The sequence below is a fragment of the Cololabis saira genome, chromosome 20 (genome assembly GCF_033807715.1).
Source record: "Cololabis saira isolate AMF1-May2022 chromosome 20, fColSai1.1, whole genome shotgun sequence".
Classification (NCBI taxonomy): domain Eukaryota; kingdom Metazoa; phylum Chordata; class Actinopteri; order Beloniformes; family Belonidae; genus Cololabis; species Cololabis saira.
The window spans coordinates 983,360-1,003,957 of record NC_084606.1 but is presented as its reverse complement, the minus strand read 5'-3'; the positions used below and the strand labels follow the sequence as shown (position 1 = coordinate 1,003,957).

At 46.8% G+C, this 20,598-nt stretch overlaps 1 pseudogene; it reads left to right on the top strand.

Moving 5' to 3' along the window:
- Positions 1–1,072: 1,072 nt before the first annotated feature.
- On the top strand, positions 1,073–20,068 carry LOC133420898 (NLR family CARD domain-containing protein 3-like; annotated as a pseudogene).
- Positions 20,069–20,598: the final 530 nt, after the last annotated feature.

The following is a 20,598-nucleotide window of genomic DNA, read 5'->3' as shown; positions in this document are numbered from 1 at the left end:
AAGGAAGAAGGAAAATTCCTACAGCTACAATAGGGCCATTGCACTGTAAGTGCTCGGGTCCTAATAATAGAGCCAAGTGACGTCAACTGCTCAGTAGAAGCAAATAACACAAAAGAGCAACAAACCAGAGCTGGATCAGCTGGTCTGTGTGCAGCACCAGTGATGTGTGTTTCCTCTGCAGATGAAGGTGTGTGTGTGAGCTGATGTGGACGTGAATTCAGCAGAATGGACCAGTGTGAGGACGGAGAGGACGGAGTCCCTCCCTCTAAAACCTCTCTGTGTGGCGAACATGAGAGTCGGAGCAAAGCTCAGAGGTGAGATGAGCATCTCTAACTGTCCCTGACTCTCCTGCATGTCAGAGCTCAAGACTCACATCACCAAACATCATTATTACAGGAATCAACCTGGACCTGGACCTGGACCTGAACCTGGACCTGGACCTGGACCTGGACCTGCACCCAGCTGTGTTTCCTTGAAGAGCGACCGATTAAAAGACTTGATAGTCTTCTTTGAAGGAGACCAACGTTCTGCTGGAAAGAGGTGAGTGCATCCAAACGCTGCAAATGATTTATGTTTAATCATTTTTTAATAGACTAAATATTTTTATCTGTATAACTTATTTTTCATTTAAATAGAATATGTACATTTAACTGTTGTCTTCTATCAGGGTCCATCAGAATGCAGACTCTCTGGAACATGAACCCAGCTGTTTGTCCTTGAAGAGCGACTGGTCAAAGGACTGGATACTTGACTTGAAAGGAGACCAACGTTCTTCTTCAGAGAGGTGAGATGTGTTTAAACACATTAAATGTATTTAAATCATGTATTTTCCTCTGGTTGACACATCTGGAGGTCTCACCTTCCAGAGGACTGATCCTGATGATGGTCCAGAGTTCCTCTTTGTTACGTCCCAGGCTAGGGGAACAGAGGCGCAACATAAGAATGAGGCAGCGAGAGATGGTTCACAACAAAAAGGCTGTATTTATTGTTGCACAGCTCAAGGTTCAACATCCAAAATTCAAATCAGTGCTAACCGGGTTAGCACAAAAGAAACAAAATGACAAAAATGAAAATGAAGCTTCTCTTCGGGGTAAACCTAGGCCAAAACAACAAACAAAAGAAACTATATTCTCAACCAGACTACCTAAGCCCTGGGAGGAAACAAAAGATCAAACAAAATTACAATATCTGAGCCTAACTTTCTAACTTAACAAAAACAGGAGAAAAAGGGGATCAAATTAAATGGCGGTTTACCCTTACTGCTTCGGTATAACATAAAATACAGGCTACAGCCAGTTACAAAACCACACAGCTAATACAGCTAACTCAAACAAGAACTGCTCACAAGCAGACAGCAGACTAACACAGATCACAAATCGAGCACAGAACACAGCGAGGAGGATTGCCACACTGAACAGTAGCAGCCCTCTCATGCTGACTGAGGTGTGCTGCTTTTGAGGACCAGCAGCTTGGTGTCAGCTCGTCAGTCTCATCTGCCCCAGCTGTGGAGGACCAATGGCTGCGGCAGGAGGTGGGACCTGTCAATCTGAACTGTCAGTGGGAAGAAGATGGATCAAAAACAGGAGTGCTCACTCGCCCAAAAAATACAGGAAAAAATATTAAGTAAAATTACACACTAAATCAAAGGCAGTAACGGCTGGGGGCCGTAACACTCTAACTGATCCTGATGATGGTCCAGAGTTCCTCTAACTGATCCTGATGATGGTCCAGAGTTCCTCTTACTGATCCTGATGATGATCCAGAGTTCCTCTTACTGATCCTGATGATGGTCCAGAGTTCCTCTTACTGATCCTGATGATGATCCAGAGTTCCTCTTACTGATGATGGTCCAGAGTTCCTCTTACTGATCCTGATGATGGTCCAGAGTTCCTCTTACTGATCTTGATGATGGTCCAGAGTTCCTCTTACTGATCCTGATGATGATCCAGAGTTCCTCTTACTGATCCTGATGATGGTCCAGAGTTCCTCTTACTGATCCTGATGATGGTCCAGAGTTCCTCTTACTGGTCCTGATGATGGTCCAGAGTTCCTCTTACTGATCCTGATGATGGTCCAGAGTTCCTCTTACTGATCCTGATGATGGTCCAGAGTTCCCCAGCTGCTTCATGTCGCCATCAGTTGTCCGTCTCCTTGATCTCTAACGTTTTTTGGAGCAGAACTGGATCTTGTGAACGTGTGAATGAGCAGAGCTCTCACTGAGGTCACATGTTCTCGTTGGATCAGCAGGACTAGTAAACCTTCACCACCACCAGTCCTCTGATGGACTGTCCTCATCCCAACAGGACTTCATGGACCTTCAGCTGCTGTTTGTCTCTGTGAGGACAGACATGATGTGAGCTAATTCTTCCTGGTTCCTCCACAGAGTGGACCAGCAGTTCTCAGAGTCCCCCAGTGGTCCGTCTGTCCAGCAGCATCAGACCCAGCTGGACTCCATATTTCAGGTCTGTACATGAACAAAAACTGCTTCTCCATCTGTTGTCCTGATGTCCATCTGCATGCTGGTCTCTGGAGACCAGTGGACTGTCAGTCTGTCCATCATGGACCTGATGTTTGTCTCCATGCTGGTCTCTGGAGACCAGTGGACTGTCAGTCTGTCCATCATGGACCTGATGTTTGTCTCCATGCTGGTCTCTGGAGACCAGTGGACTGTCAGTCTGTCCAACATGGACCTGATGTTTGTCTCCATGCTGGTCTCTGGAGACCAGTGGACTGTCAGTCTGTCCATCATCGACCTGATGTTTGTCTCCGAGGTTTCAGTCTGATTGTGTCCTCCATGTGGTCTTCTGTTCCAGCTGCTGGAGGACAACATCGTCCTGCTTGTGAAGGACGAGCTGAAGAAGATCCAGAGGGGTCTGAGTCCAGATTACCCAGAATCCCTAGAGCATGTGTTGCGTGGTGAGGATGAAGAGCAGAGGAGCATCAGAGATGCGTTTGTGAAGATCACAGTGAACTTCCTGAGGAGAATGAAGCAGGAGGAGCTGGCTGAGCGTCTGCAGAGCAGTAAGAGGATTTCTCTTAACATTTAACCTGCTGGATAAATAATAACTAAACACAAAATTTCCAGGGAAGTGCCATGGGCCTACTGCTGGATGATTGCGATTTTTATGATATTTCCTATATCAAACCATTCAAAAGTTATTGCAGAAAATAGGAACTATCACTTATCGACCAATCAGAAGAAGGGGCGGGGCTAATTTGCACCAATTTACACCCTATTTACTGTGTGGGGGGTATTTACTGGGGGGGTATTTACTGGTGGGGGGGTATTGTGGTGGCAAAAATTGTTGTTTAAAAATGAATGTCAGGACACCTCAGCTGTCTTTCTGATGCTTTAATGAAAAGAGGAAAAATGTACATTCATGAATGGAGCCACACAGTCCAACAGTCAGTCCTGTGTGAGCTGAACGTGTTTAGAGACAAGCTATCGTATAGGTGAGAAGCTGGGAACTAGACAGAATATCACCCTGGCAACCATGCCAGGCTCTGTGTCAAAGGAGCATGACCTCTGCATAGGAATGTTCACTTGAAAACAGGCAACAGACATTGTTATACCAAAATTTGCCATTACAGTATTTGCCGTGAGGGGTATTTACTGGGGGGGAGGGGGGGGGGGGTATTTACTGTGGGGGTTATTTGTTGTGGGGGGTATTTACTGTGTATTAACTGTTCCCCCAGAACCCATCAGGCTGCAGGACTTGGGGTCGGCTAAGGTCAAAGGTCAGGGGTCAGATTTGAATCATGTGACCAGTTCTGGCTGAATGAGTCAGCAGCTGAATTCTGATTGCCCCGGCAACAAGAAACTCTCTTGAGAACCTTCCAGTTTGGCTGTGAGAAAAATCCAGAATTTGGCTTCTGACAAGGTCTCAAATCACTCCCATTTGTGAGAAAACCGTAGCTCCTTGCAGAAAAAATGAGAGAGACACAGAACCCGGCAGATTCTGACAATCTTAATTTTATTCAGATATTCCTTAAAATGAGTGAGAAAGCTCAGTGCGAAGACAGATTTAGACTTTTTTGAAGAAAACGTTTTGCTACAGTACAGTGAATTGGGACTGAAAAAGGTACTGGCGGCACACTAGCCTCGACCCCCCCCGCCCCCCCCATTTAAATTTAGTGCATACCCCACCTCTCGAAGTCACATTTTATGAATCCCAATGTCTACATTCTCACCAAAAAAGATTTGTCTGCTTTTTACGGTTAAGCCGTGAGCTCGAGTTACAAATAAAAATTCAGGTTATTTTTTTACTGTTTCTGCCACTCTAGAAACCGACACCCGCACTCTAGATTTGACAAAAAGTGATTTCCAGTCCTCGCTTGAGTGCTCATATCTTGAAAAGTGTACATCTTAGGAAAAAACTGTGGGTTTGGAGAGAGAAGAGAAGTTTTCCTCCATTTTGAAGTTTGAATGACATTTCTACGTACAAGTATGAGAAAGTTAGGTGACTCAGAAAAAGGTGAATTTGGGCTTTTTTTTATCTCATCCCATCCACAGTGTGACATTCCGGCCACACATACATGGGAAAATCATTAGATTGGAAATTTGGAAATGTTTTTGCACTTCGTGCGAGAACTATTTGTGTGATCACTCTGAAAATTCAGAGGACTGTAGATAAATTCAGGGCCTACAACTTTCTAAATAGGTTCCGAATTTTTAGAGTAACGTTGTGCGAGTGGTGAGACTCCAAAGTTCTCCCAATGCATTCCGGATGGTGCCAAATTGCCAATGGTCAATTGCTAAAAAAAAAGTCATACCACTCGATTCACGCTTAAGGCGCACGTTTCTACGTTTTTACTTTTTGTGTTTTCTCAAAGCTGCGGGACTAGGCGCAGCCAGAGGCTCTAATAATAATGACTTAGTTTTATATAGCGCCCTTCAAGGCACTCAGAGCGCTTTACAGAGATCATTATTCATTCATACACATTCTCACCGATGGTGATAGCTACGTTTTGTAGCCACAGCTGCCCTGCAGACTGACGGAAGCGTGGCTGCCATATTGCGCCAAACGGCCCCTCCGACCACCACCAAACATTCATACACATTCACACACAGGGGCAAGGTGGGTAAGGTGTCTTGCCCAAGGACACTACGACAGCAAACTGGGACGGAGCGGGATTCAAACCGCCAACGTTCCGATCACTGGATGACCCGCTCTACCACCTGAGCTACTTCCGCCCCAGAAAAAGCACAGAATGCCTCAGGAGATGACCAACCTTCGCCCCCTAAAGGCACCCCCTCCCCCCAGAGTTGCACCCTCGCTGTACAGGACAGCATAAATATGTTTACAACCACGAGATAACTGGAAGATTGTAGTCCTGGTTTTCCTCTTCCATAAATACTGTTGATTGGATCAGATCCTCTTCTGGTGTTTTCAAATGCTAAACCTGGAAAATCTACTTCTCAGACACCACAACAAGAACACAACAACCCACAAACCCACAACCCCCGTACTGCCAACATCCTGGTACTAGAAACCAGGACCCCAGATGTTCTTGTCACTTCCACGTCCTGAATGTTCAGAGGTGTTTTGGTGTTAAACGTGATTCTACTCAGTATTGTACAGCTGATCGTAATGTTAGAGTCGACCAGTGTTGGTTCACATCCTGATTCTTTATAAGAAATAAGTTGAACTGTATAAAAACTAATTGCTTTCTTTTTTCCACTTTTATTAAGGTACTTTTGCTGAAGTTTGTAAAAAGCGGCTGAAGTCTAAGCTGCAGAAGAAGCACAAGCATGTGTTTGAGGGGATCATTAAAGCAGGAAACCCAACCCTTCTGGAACAGATCTACACGGAGCTCTACATCACAGAGGGAGGGACAGGAGAGGTCAATGAAGAACATGAAGTCAGACAGATTGAAGCAGCTTCCAGGAAACCAGACAGAGCAGAAACAGCCATCAGACAGGAAGACATCTTTAAACCCCCACCTGGAAGAGGAGGACCAATCAGAACGGTCATGACGAAGGGAGTGGCCGGCATCGGGAAAACAGTCCTAACACAGAAGTTCAGTCTGGACTGGGCTGAAGGAGCCAACCAGGACATCCAGTTCCTGCTTCCATTCACCTTCAGACAGCTGAATGTGCTGAGAGAGGAAAAGTTCAGCTTGGTGGAACTAGTTCATCACTTCTTCAGTGAAACCAGAGAAATCTGCAGCTTTGAAGAGTTCCAGGTCGTGTTCATCTTTGACGGTCTGGATGAGAGTCGACTTCCTCTGGACTTCCACAACAATAAGGACCTGACTGATGTTACAGAGTCGACCTCAGTGGACGTGCTGCTGACAAACCTCATCAGGGGGAACCTGCTTCCTTCTGCTCGTCTCTGGATCACCACACGACCCGCAGCAGCCAATCAGATCCCTCCTGAGTGTGTTGACATGGTGACAGAAGTTAGAGGGTTCACTGACCCCCAGAAGGAGAAATACTTCAGTAAAAGGTTCAGAAATAAGAAGCAGAGCAGCAGGATCATCACCCACATCAAGACATCACGGAGCCTCCACATCATGTGCCACATCCCAGTCTTCTGCTGGATCACTGCTACGGTCCTGGAGAACGTCCTGGAGAACGTCCTGGAGAGGGAGGGGAGCTGCCCAAGACCCTGACTGAGATGTATATCCACTTCCTGGTGGTCCAGGCTAAACTGAAGAAGGTCAAGTATGATGGAGGAACTGAGACGGATCCACACTGGAGTCCAGAGAGCAGGAAGATGGTGGAGTCTCTGGGAAAACTGGCTTTTGAGCAGCTGCAGAAAGGAAACCTGATCTTCTATGAACCAGACCTGAAAGAGTGTGGCATCGATGTCAGGGACGCTTCAGTGTACTCAGGAGTGTTCACCCAGATCTTTAGAGAGGAGAGCAGGCTGTACCAGGACCAGGTCTTCTGCTTCATCCATCTGAGTGTCCAGGAGTTTCTGGCTGCTCTTCATGTCCATCAGAACTTGATCAACTCTGGAGTCAACCTGCTGGATGAACAGAGAAACACAGAGACCGACCTCTATCAGAGTGCTGTGGACAAGGCCTTACAGAGTCCAAACGGACACCTGGACTTGTTCCTCCGCTTCCTCCTGGGTCTCAAACTGGAGACCAATCAGAACCTCCTACGAGGTCTGATGACATCAAACCAAATAAGTTCACAGAACAATCAGGAAACTATCAAATACATCAAGGAGAAGATCAGTGAGGACCTGTCTGCAGAGAGAAGCATCAACCTGTTCCACTGTCTGAATGAACTGAACGATCGGTCTCTGGTGGAGGAGGTCCAAGAGTCCCTGAGGTCTGGACGTCTCTCCAGAGATGAACTTTCTCCTGCTCAGTGGTCGGCTCTGGTCTTCATCTTACTGTCATCAGGAGATCTGGAGGTGTTTGACCTGAAGAAGTTCTCAGCTTCAGAGGAGGCTCTACGGAGGCTGCTGCCGGTGGTCAAAGCCTCCAAGAAAGTTGTGTAAGTACCAACAGACACATGTTGGACCTCTGGAGTGGAGGCTAGTTTCTGACTACGTCTGGTTTTACCTCCACATTTCATGTTTTCTTCACTTGTTTGGGTCTTTTTTCAGCACAACCTCACATGAGTGAGTGCTGGTTCTTTCATTTCCAGAGACTTTAATGTCACACTGGACCTAAAAGACCAACAGAACAGTTGGAGACACAACTACATTTTCTTCCATGACAGTGAAATAACCTGGTTGTTGTTCTTTTCTTCTGTCTGCAGACTGAGTGGCTGTCACCTCTCAGAGGACATCTGTCCACTTCTGTCCTCAGTTCTCAGCTCTCAGTCCTCCAGTCTGACAGAACTGGACCTGAGCAACAACCACCTGCAGGATTCTGGACTGGAGCAGCTGCGTCCTGGACTGGAGAGTCCACACTGTCACCTGGAGTCTCTCAGGTCAGGATTCACTCAAGGCTTTTCCTGCTGACTCCCTTGCAGCAGATAATTCACTTCAGTCCAGTTTTACTGGTAGGACCCACTTCACTACAAACTCACCTCAACACTCCACACCGAAATCAAAGGTTTAAACCTCAGTGTGGTCTAATCAGTACCATATTATTGATTCTTGATTAATGTAATCTTGATTAAGTTATGGGAACGACACTTTCTCTCCATCTTTCTGGATGTTAGCTTTAAAACCTGCAGTTGTGAATCAAACCACGGGGCCGATATGCTCTGACCTTTGTCCTTCTGTTCCTGAGGGACGACACCGTCCAACGTTGTTGACACTGAAGCTGTAGTTCTGTCAACAACATCATCCAGCTGTGCAGCAGCAGGATTCAGGATTCCAGCAGAACATCTCCTTCCACATGTTGATTCCCTGGAGAAATCCAAGATTACTGCGTTTAGCGACGCTGGGTCACTACAACCCACTGATGACTGTTACCATGACGATGAGGGATGATTGAGTGGTGGTGGATGACCATCAGCTGAGCCGACTGTCCATCAGTCATGTTACAAATAGATGTAATGTTTTCTATAAACTCTCCTGACGTGACACATTCACCGTCCTCAGAGTTGTCGTGGACGTGAAATCAACCATGAACTGGTTTTTACCCCCTCTAGCGGCCAGTCGAGGAACTGCAGCGAGTCAGAGTTCCTCATGAGACCCGACCCAGAAGTGAGATGGTCGGCGCTTGGTCTCCACCTGGACAGCCAGCGGTGAAGGACGACATGCCGCCAAACATGTCACCGGTCAGATTTGAGGTCCCACATTGTTTTGGTAGAGTTACACAGCGGTACCACACTAACTTAGTGTTTTAGTGGCCAGGTGCGTACCCCAAGTTCACGGCGGTAAACATGTGACCAAACCAAGAAATGGAGCGCTAATCAGTGATGCAGACAGGAGAGATGCGCTACGACACACAGACCGCAACAGGAAGTGATGCAGAACGCCCTGCAGCGTCATGGGGACGTGGTATCTGTCAGAAGCTGCATCTACGTGACCGTCAGCTTTTATCCTCTGGTCAAAAGCAGAACGTGAAGAATCATCCAGAGACGCTGGAGGAGGAACCAGGGGTTCTTCATCCCACATCCTCACACCTTGGAGGTGGAACCTCCGTCTGTACCGCTGTGTGTCCCCATATCCGTCCATCCGCGTGAACATTTCCTTTCTGGACCAGGATGAGCCGACGTCTTCCAGTCCGGTTTTCCTGCTCACCACAGTTCTGAGACCGTCATTGTCAAGGTGTTCAATGACATCCACATAAATGCAGACTGTGGAAGAACCACAGTGCTGGTACTATTGGACCTCAGCGCAGCATCTCCTACTGTTATAGTATTTTACTAGAGCCACTGGAGAACTGGGTCAGACTTTCTGGACCAATACTTGACTGGTTTGAGTCTCACTTAAAGAACAGGGACTACTTTGTGTCAACATGTAACTTTACATCAGAATCAACATAAATGAAATATGGGGTTCCCCAAGGTTCTATCCTAGGACCCTCGTATTTAACATCTACAAGCTTCCGCTAGCTCAGGTAATAATAAACAACAAGATAAGTTACCATAACTACGCAGATGACACACAGATGTACATTTCAATGTCACCAGGAGACAATGAGCTCATACAAGTGTTGAGTAGATGCAGAGAACAGATCAATAAGTGGATGTGGGATAATGTTCTTCAGGTGAACGCAAACAAAACTGAACTAGTAGTTTTTGGACCTGAAGAAGAGCTTTTAAGAGTCGGCACACAGCTTTAAGGTGTTGCAGCTACAAACCACTGATGAGACCTGAAATCTGGGTGTAGTCGTGGACTCAGACCTGAAATCTGGGTGTAGTTGTGGACTCAGACCTGAAATCTGGGTGTAGTCGTGGACTCAGGCCTGAAATCTGGGTGTAGTCGTGGACTCAGACCTGAAATCTGGGTGTAGTCGTGGACTCAGACCTGAAATCTGGGTGTAGTCATGGACTCAGACCTGAAATCTGGGTGTAGTCATGGACTCAGACCTGAAATCTGGGTGTAGTCATGGACTCAGACCTGAAATCTGGGTGTAGTCATGGACTCAGACCTGAAATCTGGGTGTAGTCATGGACTCAGACCTGAAATCTGGGTGTAGTCATGGACTCAGACCTGAAATCTGGGTGTAGTCATGGACTCAGACCTGAAATCTGGGTGTAGTCATGGACTCAGACCTGAAATCTGGGTGTGGTCGTGGACTCAGACCTGAAATCTGTCTGTAGTCATGGACTCAGACCTGAAATCTGGGTGTAGTCGTGGACTCAGACCTGAAATCTGGGTGTAGTCGTGGACTCAGACTTGGACCTCCACAGACATTAAAACATGTAGAAAGTTGTCCTTCTATCACCTGAAGAACATCTCCAGGATCAAGGACTGATGTCTCAGCAGGACCTTGAAGAATTCATCCATGTTTATCTTCAGTGGACTTGATTCCTGCAACGGCGTCTTCACTGGTCTGACTAGCTGTCAATCACACAGCTGATCCAGAACGCTGCTGGTTCTCACCAGAACCACGAAGGTGGACACATCAGTCCAGTTCTGAGATCTTTACACCGGTTCCCTGCACCTCAGAGAATAGACTCTAAAATACTTCTGGTAGTTTAAAAATCACTGAATGGTTCAGGACCAAAATACATCAGAGACTTGTTACCATAGCAACCACCCAGACCGCTCAGGTGTCCTGGTCCAGGTCTGCTCTGTGTCCCCAGAACCAGAACCAAACATGGAGGAGCAGTATTCAGCTTCTATGCTCCACAGATCTGGAACAAACCTCCAGAAACCTGCTGGAACCGGAACCCTCAGTTCCTTTGAATCAAGTTAAAACTCGTTAGTTTACAGCCTTTGATGGATTATTGGAACTATTCTGAATTTAAATTTAAACAATGATAATATTATTACTTAATTGTAAGTCTAGTTTAAATCTAACCTTTGTTTATTCTGCCAACTGAACTAAACGTCATGATCTTTTCCCTCTTTAATGTTCATATTTTTATCATGTAAAGCAGCTTGAATTGTTTGTTGCTTAAAAGTGATTTAACACAAACTTTATTTGAAGACCAGCAAAACAGTTGGAGACACAACTACATTTTCTTCAACAACAGTGAAATAACCAGGTTGTTGTTCTTTTCTTCCGTCTGCAGACTGAGTGGCTGTCACCTCTCAGAGGACATCTGTCCACTTCTGTCCTCAGTTCTCAGCTCTCAGTCCTCCAGTCTGACAGAACTGGACCTGAGCAACAACGACCTGCAGGATTCTGGACTGGAGCAGCTGTGTCCTGGACTGGAGAGTCCACACTGTCACCTGGAGTCTCTCAGGTCAGGATTCATTCAAGTCTTTTCCAGGTCCAGTGAACATGCTGCTAAACGTGTCTGCAGCAGGACACTTGAGCAGAGGACATGAAGCAGACCTGTGTTGTGTGTCTGCAGGCTGTCAGGCTGTCTGATCTCAGAGGAAGGAAGTTCTTCTCTGGCCTCAGCTCTGACCTCCAACCCCTCCCACCTGAGAGAGCTGGACCTGAGCTACAACCATCCAGGAGAGTCAGCAGGGAAGCTTCTGTCTAGACTGGAGGATCCCCGCTGGAGACTGAACACTCTCAGGTAGGACACCCTCAGGTAGGACACTCAGGTAGGACACTCTCGGTTAGGACAATCTCAGGTAGGACACACTCAGGTAGGACACTCTCAGGTAGGACACTCTTGGTAGGACACTCTCAGGTAGGACACTCTCAGGTAGGACACTCTCAGGTAGGACACTCTCAGGTATAACACTCTTGGTAGGACACTCTCAGGTAGGACACTCAGGTAGGACACTCTCGGTTAGGACAATCTCAGGTAGGACACACTCAGGTAGGACACACTCAGTTTGGACACTCTCAGGTAGGACACTCTCAGGTAGGACACTCTCAGGTATAACACTCTTGGTAGGACACTCTCAGGTAGGACACTCTCAGGTAGGACACTCTCAGGTAGGACACTCTCAGCTAGGACACACTCAGGTAGGACACACTCAGGTAGGACACTCTCAGGTAGGACACTCTCAGGTAGGACACTCTCAGGTAGGACACTCTCAGGTAGGACACTCTTGGTAGGACACTCTCAGGTAGGACACTCTCAGGTAGGACACACTCAGGTAGGACACACTCAGGTAGGACACACTCAGTTTGGACACTCTCAGGTAGGACACTCTCTGGCTGGACACTCTCAGGCTGGACACTCTCAGGTAGGACACTCGGGTAGGACACTGTCAGGTAGGACACTCTCAGGCTGGACACTCTCTGGCTGGACACTCTCTGGCTGGACACTCTCAGGCTGGACACTCTCAGGTAGGACACTCGGGTAGGACACTGTCAGGTAGGACACTCTCAGGTAGGACACACTCAGGTAGGACACTCTCAGGTAGGACACTCTCAGGTAGGACACACTCAGGTAGGACACTCTTGTAGGAAACTCTCAGGTAGGACACTCTCAGGTAGGACACTCTCAGGTAGGACACACTCAGGCTGGACACACTCAGGCTGGACACTCTCAGGCAGGACACTCTCAGGCTGGACACTCTCAGGTATGACACTCTCTCAGGTAGGACACTCTCTCAGGTAGGACACTCTCAGGTAGGACACACTCAGGTAGGACACTCTCAGGTAGGACACACTCAAGTAGGACACTCTCAGGTAAGACACTCTCAGGTAGGACACTCTCAGGTAGGACACACTCAGGTAGGACACACTCAGGTAGGACACTCTCAGGTAGGACACACTCAGGTAGGACACACTCAGGTAGGACACTCTCAGGTAGGACTCTCTCAGGTAGGACACTCTCAGGTAGGACACACTCAGGTAGGACTCTCTCAGGTAGGACACTCTTGGTAGGACACTCTCAGGTAGGACACTCTCAGGTAGGACACTCTCAGGTAGGACACTCTCAGGTATAACACTCTTGGTAGGACACTCTCAGGTATAACACTCTTGGTAGGACACTCTCAGGTAGGACACTCTCAGGTAGGACACACTCAGGTAGGACACACTCAGGTAGGACACTCTCAGGTAGGACACTCTCAGGTAGGACACTCTTGGTAGGACACTCTCAGGTAGGACACTCTCAGGTAGGACACTCTCAGGTAGGACACTCTCAGGTAGGACACTCTCAGCTAGGACACACTCAGGTAGGACACACTCAGGTAGGACACTCTCAGGTAGGACACTCTCAGGTAGGACACTCTCAGGTAGGACACTCTCAGGTAGGACACTCTCAGGTAGGACACTCTCAGGTAGGACACTCTCAGGTAGGACACTCTCAGGTAGGACACACTCAGGTAGGACACACTCAGGTAGGACACACTCAGTTTGGACACTCTCAGGTAGGACACTCTCAGGTAGGACACTCTTGGTAGGACACTCTCAGGTAGGACACTCTCAGGTAGGACACTCTCAGGTAGGACACTCTCTGGTAGGACACTCTCAGGCTGGACACTCTCAGGCTGGACACTCTCAGGCTGGACACTCTCAGGTAGGACTCTCTCAGGTAGGACACTCTCAGGTAGGACACTCTCAGCTAGGACACTCTCAGGTAGGACACTCTCAGGTAGGACACTCGGGTAGGACACTGTCAGGTAGGACACACTCAGGTAGGACACTCTCAGGTAGGACACTCTCAGGTAGGACACACTCAGGTAGGACACTCTTGTAGGAAACTCTCAGGTAGGACACTCTCAGGTAGGACACTCTCAGGTAGGACACTCTCAGGTAGGACACACTCAGGCTGGACACACTCAGGCTGGACACTCTCAGGTAGGACACTCTCAGGCTGGACACTCTCAGGTATGACACTCTCTCAGGTAGGACACTCTCTCAGGTAGGACACTCTCAGGTAGGACACACTCAGGTAGGACACTCTCAGGTAGGACACTCTCAGGTAGGACACTCTCAGGTAGGACACACTCAGGCTGGACACACTCAGGCTGGACACTCTCAGGTAGGACACTCTCAGGTAGGACACTCTCTCAGGTAGGACACTCTCAGGTATGACACTCTCTCAGGTAGGACACTCTCTCAGGTAGGACACTCTCTCAGGTAGGACACTCTCAGGTAGGACACTCTCAGGTAAGACACTCTCAGGTAGGACACTCTCAGGTAGGACACACTCAGGTAGGACACACTCAGGTAGGACACACTCAGGTAGGACTCTCTCAGGTAGGACACTCTCAGGTAGGACACTCTCAGGTAGGACACACTCAGGTAGGACACTGTCAGGTAGGACACTCTCAGGTATGACACTCTCTCAGGTAGGACACTCTCTCAGGTAGGACACTCTCTCAGGTAGGACACTCTCAGGTAAGACACTCTCAGGTAGGACACTCTCAGGTAGGACACACTCAGGTAGGACACACTCAGGTAGGACACACTCAGGTAGGACTCTCTCAGGTAGGACACTCTCAGGTAGGACACTCTCAGGTAGGACACACTCAGGTAGGACACTGTCAGGTAGGACACACTCAGGTAGGACACACTCAGGTAGGACACACTCAGGCTGGACACTCTCAGGTAGGACACTCTCAGGTAGGACACTCAGGTAGGACACTCTCAGGTAGGACACACTCAGGTAGGACACTCTCAGGTAGGACACTCTCAGGTAGGACTCTCTCAGGTGGGACACTCTCAGGTAGGACACTCTCAGGTAGGACACTCTCAGGTAGGACACACTCAGGTAGGACACTCTCAGGTAGGACACTCTCAGGTAGGACACACTCAGGTAGGACACTCAGGTAGGACACTCAGGTAGGACACTCTCAGGTAGGACACACTCAGGTAGGACACTGTCAGGTAGGACACACTCAGGTAGGACACTCTCAGGTAGGACACACTCAGGTGGGACACTCTCAGGTAGGACTCTCTCAGGTAGGACACTCTCAGGTAGGACACACTCAGGTAGGACACTCTTGTAGGAAACTCTCAGGTAGGACACTCTCAGGTAGGACACACTCAGGTAGGACACTCTTGTAGGAAACTCTCAGGTAGGACACTCTCAGGTAGGACACTCTCAGGTAGGACACCCTCAGGTAGGACACACTCAGGTAGGACACTCTCAGGTAGGACACTCTCAGGTAGGACACTCTCAGGTAGGACACTCTCAGGTAGGACACTCTCAGGTAGGACACTCTCAGGTAGGACACTCTCAGGTAGGACACACTCAGGTAGGACACACTCAGGTAGGACACTCAGGTAGGACACTGTCAGGTAGGACACTCTCAGGTGGGACACTCTCAGGTAGGACACTCTCAGGTAGGACACTCTCAGGTAGGACACTCTCAGGTAGGACACTCTCAGGTAGGACACTCTCAGGTAGGACACACTCAGGTAGGACACTCTCAGGTAGGACTCTCTCAGGTAAGACACACTCAGGTAGGACACTCTCAGGTAGGACACACTCAGGTAGGACTCTCTCAGGTAGGACACACTCAGGTAGGCCACTCTCAGGTAGGACACACTCAGGTAGGACTCTCTCAGGTAGGACACTCTCAGGTAGGACACTCTCAGGTAGGAAACTCTCAGGTAGGACACTCTCAGGTAGGACACTCTCAGGTAGGAAACTCTCAGGTAGGACACTCTCAGGTAGGACACTCTCAGGTAGGACACTCTCAGGTAGGACACTCTCAGGTAGGACACTCTCAGGTAGGACACTCTCAGGTAGGACACTCTCAGGTAGGACACTCTCAGGTAGGACACTAGTGCTGCAGCTATCCAATATTTTAGTAATCGAGTATTCTACTGAAAATTCCATCGATTAATTGAGTAATTGGATAAAAAGATATTTTTGTTTAGTTAAAGAGCAATTATAAACATACATTAAAGCTGCAAGCAGCGATGAACGGTCCTCCACCCTTGTGCACCTTCAGGCTGCAGTGGAAGCTTGTATGACTTGATGTAGATTCTTCAGGCTGGACATTTAGTGGATGACCCCACCCACGACTCTCTATATCAAACCATTCAAAAGTTATGGCAGAAAATAGGAACTACCAAATATGGACCAATCAGAAGAAGGGGGGGGGGTGCTTTTTGGTGTCTATCATCGCCATGGTAAAGCTTTTCACAGAGAAAAGTAATGCGCGTCGTCGCAGGATGGAGACGCACATTTTGATGTATAACACACCTGGGTGCACGTTACGGTTCGGGCCGCATTAACGGCTGAAGGAATGGCATAAATTGCGCCAAAATTACACGATTAATTCAAAATGGCCGACTTCCTGTTTGGTTTCGGCCATGGCGCCAAGAGACTTTTCTTTAAGTTGCGACATGATACAGGTGTGTACCGATTTTCGTGCATGTACGTCAAACCGTATTGTGGGGCTTGAGTCACAAAGTTTTCTAGGGGGCGCTGTTGAGCCGTTAGGCCACGCCCATTAATGCAAACCATTAAATATCACATTTTCCGCCAGGCCTGGCTTGGTGCAAAATTTGGTGACTTTTGGGGCATGTTCAGGGGGAAAAAAGACCCTCATTTCATCGGAAGAAGGAAAAAAAAAAAAACAGAACATTTCCTACAGGTACAATAGGGCCTTCACACTGTAAGTACACGGGCCCTAATAGGATGTTAGATGTTAATTGACTGTGGCAGGGTGGAGGAGCAGCCACTCAGGAGATTGGGTACAGGTGTATCCAGTCAACCTCTCCACCCTGCCTCCCTTCATAAGGAGCAGCTGCACTCCAGAGAGGGGCTGCTGCTGCTGGGAGAAGGTTCTGCTGCGCACGTGTGTCTTGAGTGTGTCTGGAGAAAATAAAGAGTTCCTGCACTGAAAACCTGTGTCCTCTGTCCCGTCGGTCGGCCCCCATAGCACTAGCCCTGCTACATTGACATTACTAAAACTAAATTATATAATCCAGTAGGTTCATGGCTTTGCATTTCTAAACCCTGAACTTACACCAGTCGACCAAATTCACTGCTTTTCCTAAAAAAAACTAAGGATCTTAGCAAGAAATGTTCTTATTTCTAACTTAAAAATGCCATTACACCTGATAACACACACATAACTTAAAAGGTGAGGTGTTTTTCCCACGTGTTTCAATTGAACTTTCATTTGTGTCAAGCACCTTTTAAGTTCTATTTGAGTTTTAAGTTAAAGTCTTGATAAGATTTTGTGTTTTGTGTTCAAAATATAATTCTGAGCCCTGCTGTATTGGAGCACATTAGCCACCAGCGCTACTTGATGTTTTATCCATCAATGACTACAGAGATAAAACTGAAAACTACCCAGTTAGCTTTAGTACGTTTTTATTATTCACCCTCATCTCTCTACAGCTCTGTGTTTTTACAGATTAAATGTGTTAGTCGCATCGACAGTCATCATAATTAACAGAAACCCAGCCCTCCACAGGGCTAACGTTATGTTAGCAAGGTACCATAACGTTAATATCATTAATTTGCGCTACGTTAACTTATTTTTACCGTGTCTGGGTGACGGTCCTCCCTCTGGGAGTAACAGGGTGTTGGTGGAGAAGCTGCAGCATTGAGGACGTACTGTTGTATCAGCTCTGTCTTACAGTCAGTACTGGAGTTGAGGGGGATGAGGGGAGATGGCATCCCCCCTGAAATAAAAACAGTCCAAATCATCCCCCCTGAAATAAAAACGGTCCAAATCATCCCCCCTGAAATAAAAACAGTCCAAATCATCCCCCCTGAAATAAAAACAGTCCAAATCATCCCCCCTGAAATAAAAACAGTCCAAATCATCCCCCCCCTCAAATAAAAACAGTCCAAATCATCCCCCCTGAAATAAAAACGGTCCAAATCATCCCCCCCTGAAATAAAAACAGTCCAAATCATCCCCCCTGAAATAAAAACGGTCCAAATCATCCCCCCTGAAATAAAAACGGTCCAAATCATCCCCCCCTGAAATAAAAACAGTCCAAATCATCCCCCCTGAAATAAAAACGGTCCAAATCATCCCCCCCCTGAAATAAAAACGGTCCAAATCATCCCCCCCTGAAATAAAAACGGTCCAAATCATCCCCCCTGAAATAAAAACGGTCCAAATCATCCCCCCCTGAAATAAAAACGGTCCAAATCATCCCCCCTGAAATAAAAACAGTCCAAATCATCCCCCCTGAAATAAAAACGGTCCAAATCATCCCCCCTGAAATAAAAACGGTCCAAATCATCCCCCCTGAAATAAAAACGGTCCAAATCATCCCCCCTGAAATAAAAACAGTCCAAATCATCCCCCCCCTCAAATAAAAACGGTCCAAATCATCCCCCCTGAAATAAAAACAGTCCAAATCATCCCCCCTGAAATAAAAACGGTCCAAATCATCCCCCCCTGAAATAAAAACAGTCCAAATCATCCCCCCCCTCAAATAAAAACAGTCCAAATCATCCCCCCTGAAATAAAAACGGTCCAAATCATCCCCCCCTGAAATAAAAACAGTCCAAATCATCCCCCCCCTCAAATAAAAACAGTCCAAATCATCCCCCCTGAAATAAAAACGGTCCAAATCATCCCCCCCTGAAATAAAAACAGTCCAAATCATCCCCCCTGAAATAAAAACAGTCCAAATCATCCCCCCTGAAATAAAAACGGTCCAAATCATCCCCCCTGAAATAAAAACGGTCCAAATCATCCCCCCTGAAATAAAAACGGTCAAAATCATCCCCCCTGAAATAAAAACAGTCAAAATCACCCCCCCTGAAATAAAAACGGTCCAAATCATCCCCCCTGAAATAAAAACGGTCCAAATCATCCCCCCTGAAAAAAAAACGGTCCAAATCATCCCCCCCTGAAATAAAAACGGTCCAAATCATCCCCCCTGAAATAAAAACGGTCCAAATCATCCCCCCTGAAATAAAAACGGTCAAAGGCCCAATCCCAATACTGAGCTGGTCTGATCCTCCTCCTCCTTCCAGGGTGGAGCCTGCTGGACAACGATGGCTGACACCAGGTCTGAGGAAGTGTACGTGTGTTTTTATTCAACCATCTTCACTCCTTCATGAGTCCATCAGTGATCAATAAGTGATCAATAATAACTGCAGCTGCTTGTTTGTTCTCTCCATCAGATTCCTGTCAACTCACCGTCGACACAAACACAGTCCACAACAACATCAAACTGTCTGATAACAACAGGGAGATGATGTTTGTGGGGGAGGATCAGTCATATCCTGATCATCCAGACAGGTTTGATTACTATCCTCAGCTGCTGTGTAGAGAAGTTCTGACGGGTCGCTGTTACTGGGAGGTCCAGTGGAGCGGACATGTTTATGTATCAGTGAGTTACAGAAGAATCAGCAGGAAAGGAGACTCTGATGACTGTAGGTTTGGAGGAAACGATCATTCCTGGAGTCTGTTCTGTTATCCAGGTGATCGGTACCGTGTCCGTCACAATAACAGAGAAACATCCACCACCTCCTCATCTCCATGTCCAGACTCTGGCAGAGCAGCAGTTTACGTGGACGTTCCTGCTGGAACTCTGTCCTTCTATGAAGTCGTCTCTGACAGACTGATCCACCTCCACACCTTCATCACCAGCTTCTCTGAACCGCTCTGTGCTGGATTTAGATTCTGGGACTGGTCTGCTTCAGTGTCTCTGTGTCCAGTTTAGTCTCCAGAGTCTCCGCTCAGAGAAACTGTCTCTGTTGGATCCTGGACTTGGACTCTGGTTCTGGTTCCTCAGAGTCTCCATGATGAAGATGATGATGATGATGATGATGATGATGATGATGATGATGGTGATGATGAAGATAACAATCACCGTTTGTTTATTTTTCTTGGTTTGGTTTAGTGTTTTTATTGGATATTTTTCACCTGTAAATACTATTATTTACTGGAATGTTGACGTTTGATCATAAATTAGATTTTCATCTCATTATTCTTGTTTTATTCTTGATTCTGACTCTGTCTGGGGGCGGTTTAGAAATGTAAATTCCTCATTCACTGGACCCACAACTTTCACACGCTCATCCATTTTCACTTCTCCGCTACTATTATTATCTGAACTAATTAAAATAAAATCTAAGTACAATTCGATTATGACACTTGATTCCAAATGTAGTTTTTCAACAAATTGTAGTATTTTCTCCTAAAACGTGGTTTAGCGGTTAATAAACCATCCAGGTATCAAATGTTCATAAACAGACATAACTGTGCTGGCGTCTGATTTATAAACATCATCATTTCATCTGGAATAACCAGAGTATTAAATATCAGAAATGAATCTTGGATTAAAAACAATTCTTTCCGTGTCATGGGTTATTGAAAGCTCCTTCTTCCACATGGGGAGGTTTTAACAACATTTATTCTGTGACGCCCTGTTGTCTAGTGAAGTCTTCAGTCGGGTCATTTAACTGTATATTCATGTAACTCGGAGGTCTTTTCACCGTCTTCTTTAATTCCACTGTTTCACTCACATCTTTGTTTCATCTCTGTCCTCCGTGTGTTTTTCTCCACAACATCTGGTTCTCTGTTCGGGCTCAGCAAGCTGCACTTCTGGATGGATATTTGTAGGAAAACTGGACCTATTTTGTTTGGCAAATAAATGTCACTTTTATGTTCAATATGTTATAATATAAAGGAGAATAATTATAAAGTAATCATATAAATATGACTAATATAATAACACAATTTGAATGATTACATGTTTAAACTATTATATGAATGA